General features: G+C 40.9%; 1 long non-coding RNA gene across 1 annotated transcript; it reads left to right on the top strand.

The window, feature by feature from the left end:
• The first annotated feature begins 8,084 nt into the window (after positions 1 to 8,084).
• Positions 8,085 to 9,024, top strand: LOC109780639 (uncharacterized). The gene is made up of 3 exons (XR_012182862.1): positions 8,085 to 8,213; positions 8,378 to 8,683; positions 8,764 to 9,024. It is a non-coding gene; the product is annotated as an uncharacterized lncRNA (long non-coding RNA).
• The last annotated feature ends 5,901 nt before the right edge of the window (positions 9,025 to 14,925 follow it).

Below are 14,925 nucleotides of genomic sequence, written 5' to 3'. Positions count from 1 at the left end.
GAGTCAGTAAGGGACTTTTGTCATATGCATTTAGTAGAATACTGCCATGCCTTGTTTTTCCATGTTAAGTTCCTGTAGCATGGTGATTTCGTGCTCTGAACATTGCTACCTGATGCTGTTTCACCAAGTCTGTGAACCTGTTATCTTTTGCACTTTTGCCATGCCTGTTTGAACCTGTTGTGGTGTGAACTAGCCGTAGCTCAGTGTTCCTCTTTTGTCAACCATCTCCTGTAGATTACTGTCATATGCTTTGTTGCTACGTTGGGGTGCTGTAGCATTGTTACTTGTTGCATTCTAAGTGCTATCATGCTGTTAATCGCAGATTCGTGTCATTCTTGTTTTGCTTGCCATTTGCAAACCGTGCATCCGTTTTCGGTGATCTTTATATCGATTTCAACCGAAAGCATCTCATCTTTCCAGTGGCATGCTTGGTTTGCTAATTTACTGCCTTGTTCATCATTTTTCGTCCGGAGCACGCATATGCATCGCATATCATATCTTGCATATCATTCATGTATTGCATCATGTTGCTTGTGCATTCCCCGTGATTGATTGTGGTTCCATTGCTTGTGTTCTTGTGTTGGGTAGAGACGGGAGACGAGTTCGTGAACGAGGAACCTGTTGAGTACGCTTACGAGGATCAAGCTTTCGACAACTCTGGGAACCTTGCAGGCAAGATGACCATACCCTCGAAATCACTTCTATCTTTGCTTTGCTAGTTGTTCATTCTATTGCCATGCTGCGCTACCTACCACTTGCTATATCATGCCTCCCATATTGCCATGTCAGCCTCTAACCATCCTTTTCCTAGCAAACCGTTGTTTGGCTAAGTTACCGCTTTTGCTCAACCCTTCTTATAGCGTTGTTAGTTGCAGGTGAAGTTGAAGTTGGTTCCATGTTGGAACATGGATATTTTTGAAATATCACAATATCTCTTATTTAATTAATGCACCTATATATTTGGTAAAGGGTGGAAGGCTCGGCCTTATGCCTGGTGTTTTGTTCCACTCTTGCCGCCCTAGTTTCCGTCATACCGGGATTATGTTCCTTGAGTTTGCGTTCCTTACGCGGTTGGGTGATTTATGGGACCCCCTTGACAGTTCGCCTTGAATAAAACTCCTCCAGCAAGGCCCAACTTTGGTTTTACCATTTGCCACCTAAGCCTTTTCCCCCGGGTTTTCGCGAGCCCGAGGGTCATCTTTATTTAAACCCCCGGGCCAGTGTTCCTCGGAGTGCTGGTCCAAATTAGAGCCACTTGCAGCGCCACCTTGGGGAAACTCGAGGATTGGTTTTAGTTGTACGTAGTGTTCATCCAGTGTGCCCTGAGAACGAGATATGTGCAGCTCCTATCGGGATTTGTCGGCACATTCGGGCGGCTTTGCTAGTCTTGTTTTACCATTGTCGAAATGTCTTGTAAACCGGGATTCCGAGACTGATCGGGTCTTTCTGGGAGAAGGTTTATCCTTAATTGACCGTGAGAGCTTATGATGGGCTAAGTTGGGACACCCCTGCAGGGTATTATCTTTCGAAAGTCGTGCCCGCGGTTATGAGGCAGATGGGAATTTGTTAATGTCCGGTTGTAGAGAACTTGTCACTTGACTTAATTAAAATACATCAACCGCGTGTGTAGCCGTGATGGTCTCTTCTCGGCGGAGTCCGGGAAGTGAACACGGTTTCTGGGTTATGTTTGACGTAAGTAGGAGTTCAGGATCACTTCTTGGTCATTACTAGTTCACGACCGTTCCGCTGCTTCTCTTCTCGCTCCCATTTGCGTATGTTAGCCACCATATATGCTAGTGCCTGCTGCAGCTCCACCTCATTACACCATCCTTTCCTATAAAATTAAATAGTCTCGATCTCGCGGGTGTGAGATTGCTGAGTCCTCGTGACTCACAGATTCTACCAAAACAGTTGCAGGTGCCGACGATGCCAGTGCAGATGACGAAATCGACCTCAAGTGGGAGTTCGACGAGGAACGTGGTCGTTACTATGTTTCTTTTCCTGATGATCAGTAGTGGAGCCCAGTTGGGACGATCGGGGACCTAGCATTTGGGGTTATCTTATTTTCATATGGATTTTGACCGTAGTCGGTCTATGTGTGTATTTTGGATGATGTATGGATTATATTTATGTATTGTGTGAAGTGGCGATTGTAAGCTAACTCTCGTTATCCCATTCTTGTTCATTACATGGGATTGTGTGAAGATGACCCTTCTTGCGACAAAACCACAATGTGGTTATGCCTCTAAGTCGTGCCTCGACACGTGGGAGATATAGCCGCATCGTGGGCGTTACAGAAGCGGTCCAGACCGACATTACATGACCGCGTTCATGAGACTGGTTCTACCGATGTGCTTCGCACACATGTGGCTAGCGGGTGTCAGTTTCTCCAACTTTAGTTGAATCGAGTTTGACTACAGCCGGTCCTTGTTGAAGGTTAAAACAACACACTTGACGAAAAATTGTTGTGGTTTTGATGCGTAGGTAAGAACGGTTCTTGCTAGAAGCCCGTAGCATCCACGTAAAACTTGCAACAACAAAGTAGAGGACGTCTAACTTGTTTTTGCAGGGCATGTTGTGATGTGATATGGTCAAGACGTGATGATATATAAATTATTGTATGAGATGATCATGTTTTGTAACCGTTATCGGCAACTGGCAGGAGCCTTATGGTTGTCGCTTTATTGTATGAAATGCAATCGCCATGTAATTGCTTTACTTTATCATTAAGCGGTAGCGATAGTCATAGAAGCAATAGTTGGCGAGACGACAACGATGATACGATGGAGATCAAGGTGTCAAGCCGGTGACGATGGAGATCATGACGGTGCTTTGGAGATGGAGATCAAAGGCACAAGATGATGATGACCATATCATGTCACATATTTTGATTGCATGTGATGTTTATCCTTTATGCATCTTATTTTGCTTAGTACAGCGGTAGCATTATAAGATGATCCCTCACTAAATTTCAAGGTATAAGTGTCCTCTCTGAGTATGCACTGTTGCTACAGTTCATCGTGTTGAGGCACCACATGATGATCGGGTGTGATAAGCTCTACGTTCACATACAACGGGTGCAAGCCAGTTTTGCACACGCAGAACACTCGGGTTAAACTTGACGAGCCTAGCATATGCAGATATGGCCTCGGAACACTGAGATCGAAAGATCGAATGTGAATCATATAGTAGATATGATCAACATAGTGATGTTCACCATTGAAAACTACTCCATCTCACGTGATGATCGGAGATGGTTTAGTTGATATGGATCACGTGATCATTTAGATGACTAGAGGGAGATGTCTATCTAAGTGGGAGTTCTTGAGTAATATGATTAATTGAACTTTAATTTGTCATGAACTTAGTACCTGATAGTTTTTGCATGTCTATGTTGTTGTAGATCAATAGCCCGTGCTACTGTTCCTTTGAATTTTAATGCGTTCCTAGAGAAAGCTAAGTTGAAAGATGATGGTAGCAATTACACGGACTGGGTCCTTAACTTGAGGATTATCCTCATTGTTGCACAGAAGAATTACGTCCTGGAAGCATCGCTAGGTGCAAGACCCGCTGCAGGAGCAACTCCGGACGTTATGAACGTCTGGCAGAGCAAAGCTGATGACTACTCGATAGTTCAGTGTGCCATGCTTTACGACTTATAATCGGGACTTCAACGACGTTTTGAACGTCATGGAGCATATGAGATGTTCCAGGAGTTGAAGTTAATATTTCAAGCAAATGCCCGAATTGAGAGATATGAAGTCTCCAATAAGTTCTATAGCTGCAAGATGGAGGATAATAGTTCTGTCAGTGAACATATACTCAGAATGTCTGGGTACCACAACCACTTGACTCAATTGGGAGTTAATCTTCCTGTTGATAGTGTCATTGACAGAGTTCTTCAATCACTACCACCAAGCTACAAAAGCTTCGTGATGAACTATAATATGCAAGGGATGGATAAGACAATTCCCGAGCTCTTCGCGATGCTAAAGGCTGCGGAGGTAGAAATCAAGAAGGAGCATCAAGTGTTGATAGTTAACAAGACCACTAGTTTTAAGAAAAAAGTCAAAGGGAAGAGGGGGACCTTCAAGAAGAACAGCAAGCAAGTTGCTGCTCAAGTGAAGAAGCCCAAGTCTGGACCTAAGCCTGAGTGCTTCTACTACAAAGGGACTGGTCACTGGAAGCGGAACTGCCCCAAGTATTTGGCGGATAAGAAGGATGGCAAAGTGAAAGGTATGTTTGATATACATTTTATTGATGTGTACCTTACTAATGCTCGTAGTAGCGCCTGGGTATTTGATACTGGTTCTGTTGCTCATATTTGCAACTCGAAACAGGGGATACGGATTAAACGAAGATTGGCTAAGGACGAGGTGACGATGCGCGTGGGAAATGGTCCCAAAGTTGATGTGATTGCATCCGCACGCTACCTCTACATCTACCTTCGGGTTAGTTTTAGACCCGAATAATTGTTATTTGGTGCCAGCATTAAGCATGAACATTATACCTGGATCTTGTTTGATGTGAGACGGTTATTCATTTAAATCAGAGAATAATGGTTGTTTTATTTATATGAGTAATATCTTTTATGGTCATGCACCCTTGATGAGTGGTCTATTTTTGTTGAATCTCGATTGTAGTGCTACACGTATTTATAATATTGAAGCCAAAAGATGCAAGGTTAATAATGATAGTGCAACTTATTTGTGGCACTGCCGTTTAGGTCATGTTGGTGTAAAGCACATGAAGAAACTCCATGCTGATGGACTTTTGGAATCACTTGATGCTTGCGAACCATGCCTCATGGGCAAGATGACTAAGACTCCGTTCTCCGGAACAATGGAGCGAGCAACAGACCTGTTGGAAATCTATACCTATACTAATTCTAGACTCCCTAAAAATTACCACGTTAATTAGATTTTAGGAGCCGTTCATCTGATGGAACCGAGTTATTACGGTGTAGATTGACTCATATAAAGAAAAAAACTAAGGATCTCTCTCACGTGAACCAACTCCCTGTATCTCTCCCACATAGCTCTAAAAGAAATCTAGCACGCACCTCTCTCAAGAGTCCAATTACTATACAACATGTAGAGCCTGTTTGGGACTGCTCTGCTCCGTAAAAATCAGCTCCGCTCCCAAAATCATAAGCCAAACAGGGTAGCTCCACGATTTGCAGCACCGTGAAAAAACTCTAATCTGGGAGTTAGCTTCGCACTTTCTGGGGAGCTACTCGAGGGGTACTCCAAAATTCGAGTTTCGAAAGTACTCGTGGAGTTGGTGGGTAATTACCCACCACTGCCACCCATAAGTCATACCCCTTCGTTTTTTTCCAACTCTTTTGTTTTTTTTACAGCCATCACGAACGAGAGACCTACAACAGCTTATCCTTTCGCTGTAACATCCCAAAATTCCAAATTTTGGAATGTTATAATAAATAGATAGATTTGATTGATTGTTTGGTTGTTGTGTGATTGATGAAAGTGAGTGAAATTCGAAACTTTTGAAAGTTAAATGAGAGGGAATAAAAGGACTTTCCCAAACTTTCATCTTTGCTTTCTGATCTCCATGAATTCAAATTCTTTTCAAATACAAAACCCTTGAGCGAAGATGATATGACTTCTTCCATTTAATTAAATGAAAGGGTATTTGAAAATATTTGAATTTCATTTGGAAATATTTCAATTCATAAACTTCATGCAACTCAATGATTTTCATGAGAGAAGATAAAATGACTTCTTCAAAACATATGAAATATGAGTTGGGAGTTTCAAAGAATTAAATTCAAAGTTCTTTTGAATTTATTTTCAATTTGGAGTTATTTGAGTTTTATTTCAATTATTTTTCTCCAAAAATAAAATATATGGAAAATAGGGTAACATGATTCCCTACATCAGAAAATTGGAGAGAAATGAATTTGAATTAATTTTGGTATTTTAAAATGAATTTTTATTGGATTTTACTAGAGCAGTAGCACTCTTTGCTATATTTGAATTGTGTGGATTTTATTTGATTCTAGAAAAATGTTCATGTTGTAGAAAATCTTTTTCTGAAAATTTTGATATATTATATGCCTATATAAAAATTTATTTATTATTATTTATTCAGTTTCCCTTTCTGTTTCTATTTAAAAATAAAACTGTACATGTGGCCCATCGCTAACTGCCGCCCAGGTTTAGGCGAAGCGAAGCTCTTGACCTAAACTTTCTGATAAGGCCAAATTGAGTTGATTCTTTTTGCAAAGCGAAGCTCTTGACCTAAACTTTCTGATAAGGCCAAATCCACCTAATTTTGGTACTATTAGAAACTGTTTTATGTTGCAAGAGTTATTTGCTTGTTTTCGAAGTTTTCCGTGATCTTTTCTTCGATTCTTTTGCTTGATTGCTTATGTGTGGTTACTATTGCTTGCTTACGATAGATTGACCGGAGTGTGACGAGTAGAACTATCAAGAGTTATGAGTGCGAATCATCTTCATCAACATTGCAGGCAAGTTCACACTTTGATCATATCCCTTCCATACCCAGTTTTTATGCATTAGTTTCACCCTCAAACATTGCATGAGTAGGATTGATAACATGTGGGTATTGGGAAGTAGTTGATGAGGTAGGAACCTATTGCCCTGCATTCAAACCTTGGGAGTTACTATTACGTTATGCTTATACTGCTATGCTATGCTCGTAGACGTCGATTGGGTTTGAGAGTTTTCCATGACAGATGTGAGATTGTTAATTAATGGTTCAACTTAAGGTGGCTACTTTATTTACATCTGGGTGGATTGAGGCACCTGGAGAACCAAGTGTTGCCTGAATTTTTGGATATCCCGGAGTACCCGTGTGATCATCCTATGGACCGCCACCCAGACTCAAAGGGATCATAAGATTATTCATGCTAGAAACTTCCGTGTGCAGCCACAAGCCATTATGGGCTCTGGCATAGTTGAGTAAGTTGTGTGAGCTCTTGAAGAGGTGGACTAGCAGATGTAGGGGGGTTGTAGGTGTAACGGTCTGCCCGGAGTAGAGAGTAAATGCTTCTGAAAGACTGTGTCTCGATCATCCGTTTCTCAAACACCAAGTAGTGCGAGAAATCCAACGGAGGAGATCGAGTCTTGTGGGGAAAAGTGTGCAAACCTCTGCAGAGTGTACAAACTAATCATGATTAGCCGTGTCCCCGGTTATGGACATCTTGAGTATCTAGTTCTTGGATTATCATGTGAATCTCATCATCATGTTACTTTAATTTAAAATTTGATTGGGTTTAATCACGTTCTTAATTGGGATTGAGTTGGAGGTACCTTCTCAATGTTTAACAACCACCATGATAGTTAAATAAAATTTATTCCTTTGTTGTAGGGAAAAATTGGCTTCGCAAAAACATTATAACCGTATAGCTTTCCACCAGCCATATATGCATGTAGTGATAGCCTTTGTTCATCATTTCTCTATGGTGTGAATTTGCCAGTACATCCAATGTACTGACCCTATGTGGCTGCAACGTCTCATGTTGCAGGATTCTTACGACGAGTAAGTGATACGTTAGGGTTACGATTTCTACACTCAACTTTGTCGTTGGTGTTGATGGGAATCCACAACCTTGTTACTTCCGCTATTTGGATTGAGGTAATAGTATTTACGTTACTTTATACATGTGATTTACCTCTGTTATAAATCCTCGGGTACTGTGTGTGTCAGCATACCGATCCAGGGATGACACTTAAGCACAGAGACTTGACCGTCTGAGGTCGGGTCGCTACATTCGATTTCAGGAGGCACGGACAAGAGACCTACCGCCGCCGCCGCCGCCGCCACCTGCATCGGCCGGCCGGAGCACGACGCCGGCGAGGAGACCACCAGAATGGGTCGATCCGGTGGTCCTCCTCCTCCTCCCTCCAATTTCTCTGCCCATCTCCACCATCCAAATCCCGTACCTTCGAGGACGGCCATGGCCCCGGTGATGAGGGTCGGCCTTTCCCGTCCCGACCAGTCCTCGACGGCAGCAGCCCCGTCCGTTGTGGCATCCGCCTCTTCTAGGCCGACGCCAGCAAGCCATGGGGGGACCCCCTACAGCACCCTTTCCTGCGAGCCAGGAGTCAGCATCTGCCATGGACGCTGAAGCTTCGGTCGGGCACACCACCGGCATGAGCGGCAACGTCGGCCAGACCGGCGCCCCGACCAAGAGACGTGCAGCATGCTGAGCCACTAAGGAAGAGCAGGTATACCATTTTTTCCACTTGTGTTCTATTGAAGATGATTTGTTTCCACAATACACGACCATGGTCTTGAATTTGGACAAATAATTAGATACAGTATGTAGATTGAAGTAGTATGTCTGTAGCAATGATTTGTTGAGAAATATATACTGAACTATCATGGTCAGGGTGATTCAATGGAGTGGACCGATGAGTACGTCCAAATTGTTTGTTCCTTGATGGCTGAACAAGTGGGACAGGGGAATTGTCCCAACACTCATTTGAACCCTTTAGGCTATAACACTGTGTCAGAAAGGTTCTACCAGATGACCGGAATTAGTTTATCAAAGACACAACTGAAGAACAAGTGGGATAAGTTAAAGGGCGACTGGTCTTGTTGGAATAAATTAATGAGGAAGCAAACTGGGACAGGTTGGGACAGTTCGAAGGGAGTTATTGTCATGGACAATGAGTGGTGGAAGAAGGCGAGAAAGGTTAGTGTTGTCATATATTACATTATAATGGTAATTGTAGTTCATAAACATGTTATGTTGATGATTTTTCTTTTCTTTAGGACATTCCTGGATGTGGCAAGTTTAGAAAAAAGCCTCTTCAAAATCTGGAGCATCTTTCCAAAATGTTTGGTGATATTTTGAATGATGAACAAGATCATTGGAATCCCATGAGTGACAACCCCATCATACCCCCAAGTCAAGAGATTTTTGTTGATGCTGATAATGTTGTTGGAATTGGAGAGGAAGAGGTTCATGACATCCCTGATGATATTGGTAATGTGGTTGGAGGTGAGGAGGATGAGGTTCATGAGGTTTCGCCTTGCATTGCTAATGCAAAGAAATACCTCGTGTTCTTTTTGAAAAAAATAAGAAGCCAAAGTCAAGCACAACACTTGTTATCCAAGATAAAATCACAAAGATAGCTGAATCCGCCGCTTCTTTTACTTCAATGAAGCAAGGAGAGGTGACAATCAAGGAAGTCATGGATATGGTCTTGGAATGTGGGGCCGTACACGGTTCCGATGAGCATGATATTGCCACACAGTTATTTGTGAAGAAGGACCAATGGGAAATGTTCAAGACCCTTCCTAAAGAGTTTAGGTTCAATTGGCTTAAGAGGAGATACAACGACAAGTATGGAAATTGAAGAAGTAGTGTGTTGGCGCATGAATTTTTCTTACGTCATGTCATTTGAACTATTTGCTTTATGTATGTTGGAGTGAACTATTTTGTCATTGTATGCCACTTGAACTATTTTCTTTATCTATGTTGGAGTGAACTATTTTATCATCGTATGTCACTTCAACTATTTGTTTTATGTATGTTGGAGTGAACTATTGTATCGTTGTATGTGACTTGAATTATTTCTCTATGTAATGTCACTTGAAATATTTTCTCTATGTATGCAGATGTTTGATAGTGACAACGATGATTCTGATGATGAGAGTATGAAGTTTTGCAATCTTGTTCTGGGTGCTGCTACACTTGCACAAGTGTATTGTGATACATATCTTGATAAGAATCCACCGAGGACATCAATTCTAAGTGGTATGGGATGGTTGCAAGAGACTTTGAGGACTCCAAGTGAATGCCTTTCACAACTTCACATGAGCACAGAAGTATTCATGGACCTTCACGACTTGCTGGTGCGAAGGTACGGGTTAGAATCATCCATGCATGTGAGCACCTATGAAAGTCTTGCAATGTTCCTCTTCATTTGTGGTGGAAATGAGTCCAACAGAAGAGTTCAAAATCGTTTCAAGCACTCGGGCGAAACCATTAGTAGGAAATTTGATGAGGTTCTGAATTGTTTGATGAAAATGGCAAAAGATTTCATTAGACCTAAAAACCCCAACTTTCCAACTGTTCATAAGAGGATAAGAGATGATAGACGGGCGTATCCACACTTCAAAGATTGCATTGGTGCACTTGATGGCACGCATATTTCAGTGTCTCTGTCTCCTGAGGATAGTGTCAGATATATTGGGAAATCAGGGATACCGACTCAAAATGTTCTTGCAATTTGTGACTTTGACATGCTATTCACTTATGTGGCCGTGGGGCAACCAAGAGCTATGCATGACACTAGTGTGTTATACAATGCAATAAGTGTTGATGAAAGTTTCTTCCCACACCCTCCAAAAGGTAAACATGTTTGCATAAACTCATACAATTTACTAATTGTTCAAACATGAAATGTCCATTAAAAAATAGCTCATATCATTTCCTCCCTTTATAGGCAAATACTATGTTGTTGATGCGGGATATCCCAATCGTCCGGGATACCTGGCTCCTTACAAGGGTGAGAGGTATCATATGCCAGAATGGCATAGAGGTATGGAGCCCAAGACTCCAACAGAAAAATTCAATCGTGTTCACTCATCTATCCGCAATGTTATTGAGCGATCATTTGGAGTGCTAAAAATGAAGTGGCAGATTCTCTATAAGATGCGACCGTACCCGATGTTCAAACAAAAAATGATCGTTGTTGCCACTATGGTCCTTCACAACTTTATTCGCGAGCATAACAGCGTAGACTTGGACTTTGAGCGGTTCGACCGTGATCCTGATTATGTGCCTACAATTCCATATAGGTATAACAAATTTGTTGCTGCCTCAGATAGATCTACTGCGGAACCGGATGCTCCGACCATGGATAAATTCCGTGACGAGTTAGCCACCGCTATTGCCTCTGGTTGGAAGTAGCTATGTTCTAATCAAAGATGGTCTGGTTCTTATTTGAATCATTTCTTTTCGTTTCTTTTCAAGGAAGTCAAACAATGTATCGTCGCACATTCATGTGAAACTTTTTAATTATCTATCGATGGATATTTATGTCGAACTTTAATTTATATATCAGTGGATATATATTGGTTGTATTAATTCACATCATTTTACATCTTTGTAATCCGGCGAGTTCATGCATACAACACTCAAACCGTGAGCACATGAGTTCACTTGTAATATTGTATTTTTTAAGTACAAAACTTGAAGAAAAAAACAATCCCTCAAGGGGCACAAATGTTAGCCCGCTCAAAACATCATCCATAATAAAATAGGGGCACAATAGACTTTTCCCACCAAATATTCCTATTCTTGAAGCTGGAGCTAACTGGAAGCCAAACAGTATAAAGTGGAGCTCCAACTTCTGGGTGAAACTGCTCTAAAGTGAAGTTGGTGGAGTGAAGCTGGTTTTCCTGGAGTGGAGTAGTCCCAAACAGGCCCGTAATCCAACACGAAAATATTGGAGTCCTATTACTATACGATCTGTAGTCCATCAAACACAATTTTTTGTTAATCTACCGTGAAACAAATATTCCCTTGTGCCATTAGATAGTCCCATGTGCTCCTCTCCACCTCTCGCAAGATTATCTCAAAAATTGAATCCAGGTTGCCAAGCGCTCCTCTCCTTCCTCGAGGCCTCCCCCCGTCCATGCATGCATCATGCCTTCTTCTGATCTCATGTGCGTGGCATATCATCAACTCCTTAAGAGCGCACATCCACCTTGCTATTTCTCTTTCTCCTCTACAACCAGCAGGCCAACAAGGTAAGATTCCATTAGCAAGAAGAATATAATCAGGCAGAACATCAATCGCCACACCGTAAGCTTCAGACCGGTTCCTCGCGTAAGCGCAACTGTCTTTCGAGGTAACTCATTGATGAAACATCCATTATATGAAAATATGGTAATACATCATGAATGACAAGTCGAATCCCTGATATTGATCTGTCATCTATAAAAAAGGTTTGTGGATTTCTCAAATTTGATTACCTCTTTGAGTGTTCTACTATTTTTCATCTAATGGCAACTTCCATGTAATTCAAAGGGGAAAAAAAATCTAATAGTATCGCCTCCTACCTCCAATGGTTGGCTGGTACAAGCTGCATATGTCGTCTTGGTGTTGGCCTCAGTTCCGAATTAAAACCTTCTCTGTTAATCCCTCAACAACATATGCAGGTCTACGAAATCAGTTTATGAGGCGATGTTGCCGCTGCCCACGTTATTGTCTTGATGTGCTATGCCCGTAGTACGACTAAAGCTTTTCCCCGTAAAACTCCATGGATCAATTATAGGTTAGCTAAATATTCATAACCCCATTCCTTTCCTTTCTTTTCAGTTCATGAAGATGAAGCAATTAGACAATCGGAAGAATCTTTAATGTAATGTTTTTTTGTCCAATTCACTAGCAGGTTAGCACCATCAATAATCCTCGACTCATGCTCCAACTAGCACAAAACTATGTCTCCGGCTGTGACAGAACTTATGCTTTGACGTCGTCCAGTCGTGTATCACAACCATGTTCTGAACATCTGACTGTAGAACGATAGGAGCACCCCGTACTAGGACAAGGAGCAGGCTATGCGTCCCAGTGGATTCCCCTGCAGGCGCATCTTTTGAGGAGGGCCACGATATTTAGAGGATAGTGAATCTGGTAAGCACCCAATAGATAAAGAAAATCATAATTTTCTGTTGGCAATTTGCATGACATGGTTCACGCCAGTTTCTGTTTGAGCGTGCAGTAGAGTATGCCTGCCCCAAGATTTGAGGTTTGGCTGAAATATTGTGTTGTTTGCAATTGCAATGGAGATTTCAGATTTTCTATCTAAACACGTATGACTAGGAGTTTTTACTTAACATGTCTAAGATTCTTATCTACAAGCATTCATGTGTATGTTTTCAGATTTTCAGATAAGAAAGAAGACTACAAGTGTGCATGTTTGTCAGATTTTTAGGAGAAAAATGACTACAGAGTACACAATGATTTGACGAATTTGGATATTTCTGCACAAATTTAGTTATTGAGCAACTAATCATTTCATCATCTAAGCATCGCACCCTTCCGGTCGCTTATTTCATTCATCACACGACCAAAGTGGTTGGGCGAATGCTGGTAAATAAAAATTCTATACTGAACATTAGGTACCTCCTTGGTAAAAGAAAGCTAGGAGGCATCAGACGGGTCTGCTCACCTAGCTTTAGACTTTGTTCTGCATCATTAAGACGAAGTGATTATGGATTTATAATACTAGGTTAACCAATTCCAACGCAATTGACATGTATTCCTATATTTTCCTGCCCATCATAAGGAGTAAAAACTGTAGAAATTCTCACAGTATCTCAAACATCTTGGTGTATGTCTAAGATCTCTTGGTACACCTCTAAGGTTGATCGGATTTCCCTATATGCTTGAAAAATAAAATGTTGTCACATGTCGTAAATCATCTTGAGATTTCTTTGTAAGAGCACCTGAATGACATGTTTGAATTATGTTCTTCTGTGTACAATCTTATATTATATTAGTTTGAAGAAATAAGAATGTTATAATTATCCTCTTTTATGTTGGGGTACTCCACTATTAAATCTAGAAGTTCGTAGTCGATAATATATCATTGTGTTGTTTGAAGACTAACTTGCTCTTTTGACTGGCATAATGTTGATACTGACTCCAGGGAAAAATTGAGTTGATCGCTCCTTCTTTGCTGAATTAATTAGTCTTACTCTTGGTGAGTTTTTATTGTCATCCTACACAAATTATGCACGGCCAAGAGTAGCATATGTTTTATGGGCATGCTGAGTGTGTATTTCTGTTGTACTAAATATTGTTTATTACCCCAATTTGCTTTGTCAGAGGTATCATTTATTCTCTGATACTCTGTTATGTGGGGCCAAGCCCGCTACATATCTTGAAAATTCTAGCTTGACAAATCTTTGTGCGACTCATGCTCACATGTGCTAAGTTGTTTCGAGTATAATCTTAAGAGGTGGAAGGAGATTATTGTATACGTTGTTTAGCTACATAACAATGCTTGGGCTTTCAGTAAGCAAGTCTGACCAGTTGGTAACTTATTTGGTTACCTGCAACTAACATATGTTTGAGGCCTCAATAAACAATATATATTTGAACATTGACATTACATTAGGAAGAAAGTTGTTGTTGCAAAGGTATTTCTCTATTACTTGGCAAGTTCCTGCTGTCAAGGTATCACGGGGGCTACACTCTTATGTTCTTATATAGTCAATATCATCATACGTGTTCCACCGCCATGATTACAAGTGCGTTAATGAGCAACTGGTGCACATGGTGCTTTCATTGCCCACGAAGAACAATATTATGAGGCTTTGAAGAAGGTTGATGTCGAGAGCTAGGAGAAGCACACCACAATGTGATGGCATTGTGATTGATTGAGTAAACCGTGAAGAAGGTCATCCAAAAGAATTTTGTGATTTCCTTCAAGTTCCTTGGAAAGGCAAGAAACTAAAACGTGCTATTAATTCATGGTGGTCAAATAAAAATTGCATTACACTATTTTCTAGCTTATCTGGAACTAATGCAAAGTATTATATATTGAGGAATGCAGATCATTTTATCCCTGCTGCTAGATTTTTCTGCCATGTGATTAGGGAAACCAAGAGATATGTCAGTTTTATATTGTGAAACTTCTCAAGATGTATAACTTGAGTATATATGTACTTACGGATATAACAATGGTCATTGAATCAAAGGAATCATATCACCAATGTGTAATATCTGTAATGAACTGTCATTTTGTATATATATGGGGCAAGTATGACCAATGTGACCCACATTCGTAAGATTATTGATGCAATATTGAATATATACTCCTAAAATCGGTGATGGTCTAACATAACATAAACATCTATTTCAAGTATTCTTTGATCGTGTATTGCTAATTAATTATTGCAAGATATAATTTAACC

This window comes from Aegilops tauschii, chromosome 4, assembly GCF_002575655.3.
Source record: "Aegilops tauschii subsp. strangulata cultivar AL8/78 chromosome 4, Aet v6.0, whole genome shotgun sequence".
Lineage (NCBI taxonomy): Eukaryota > Viridiplantae > Streptophyta > Magnoliopsida > Poales > Poaceae > Aegilops > Aegilops tauschii.
This window is presented reverse-complemented; position numbering and strand designations above follow the sequence as displayed.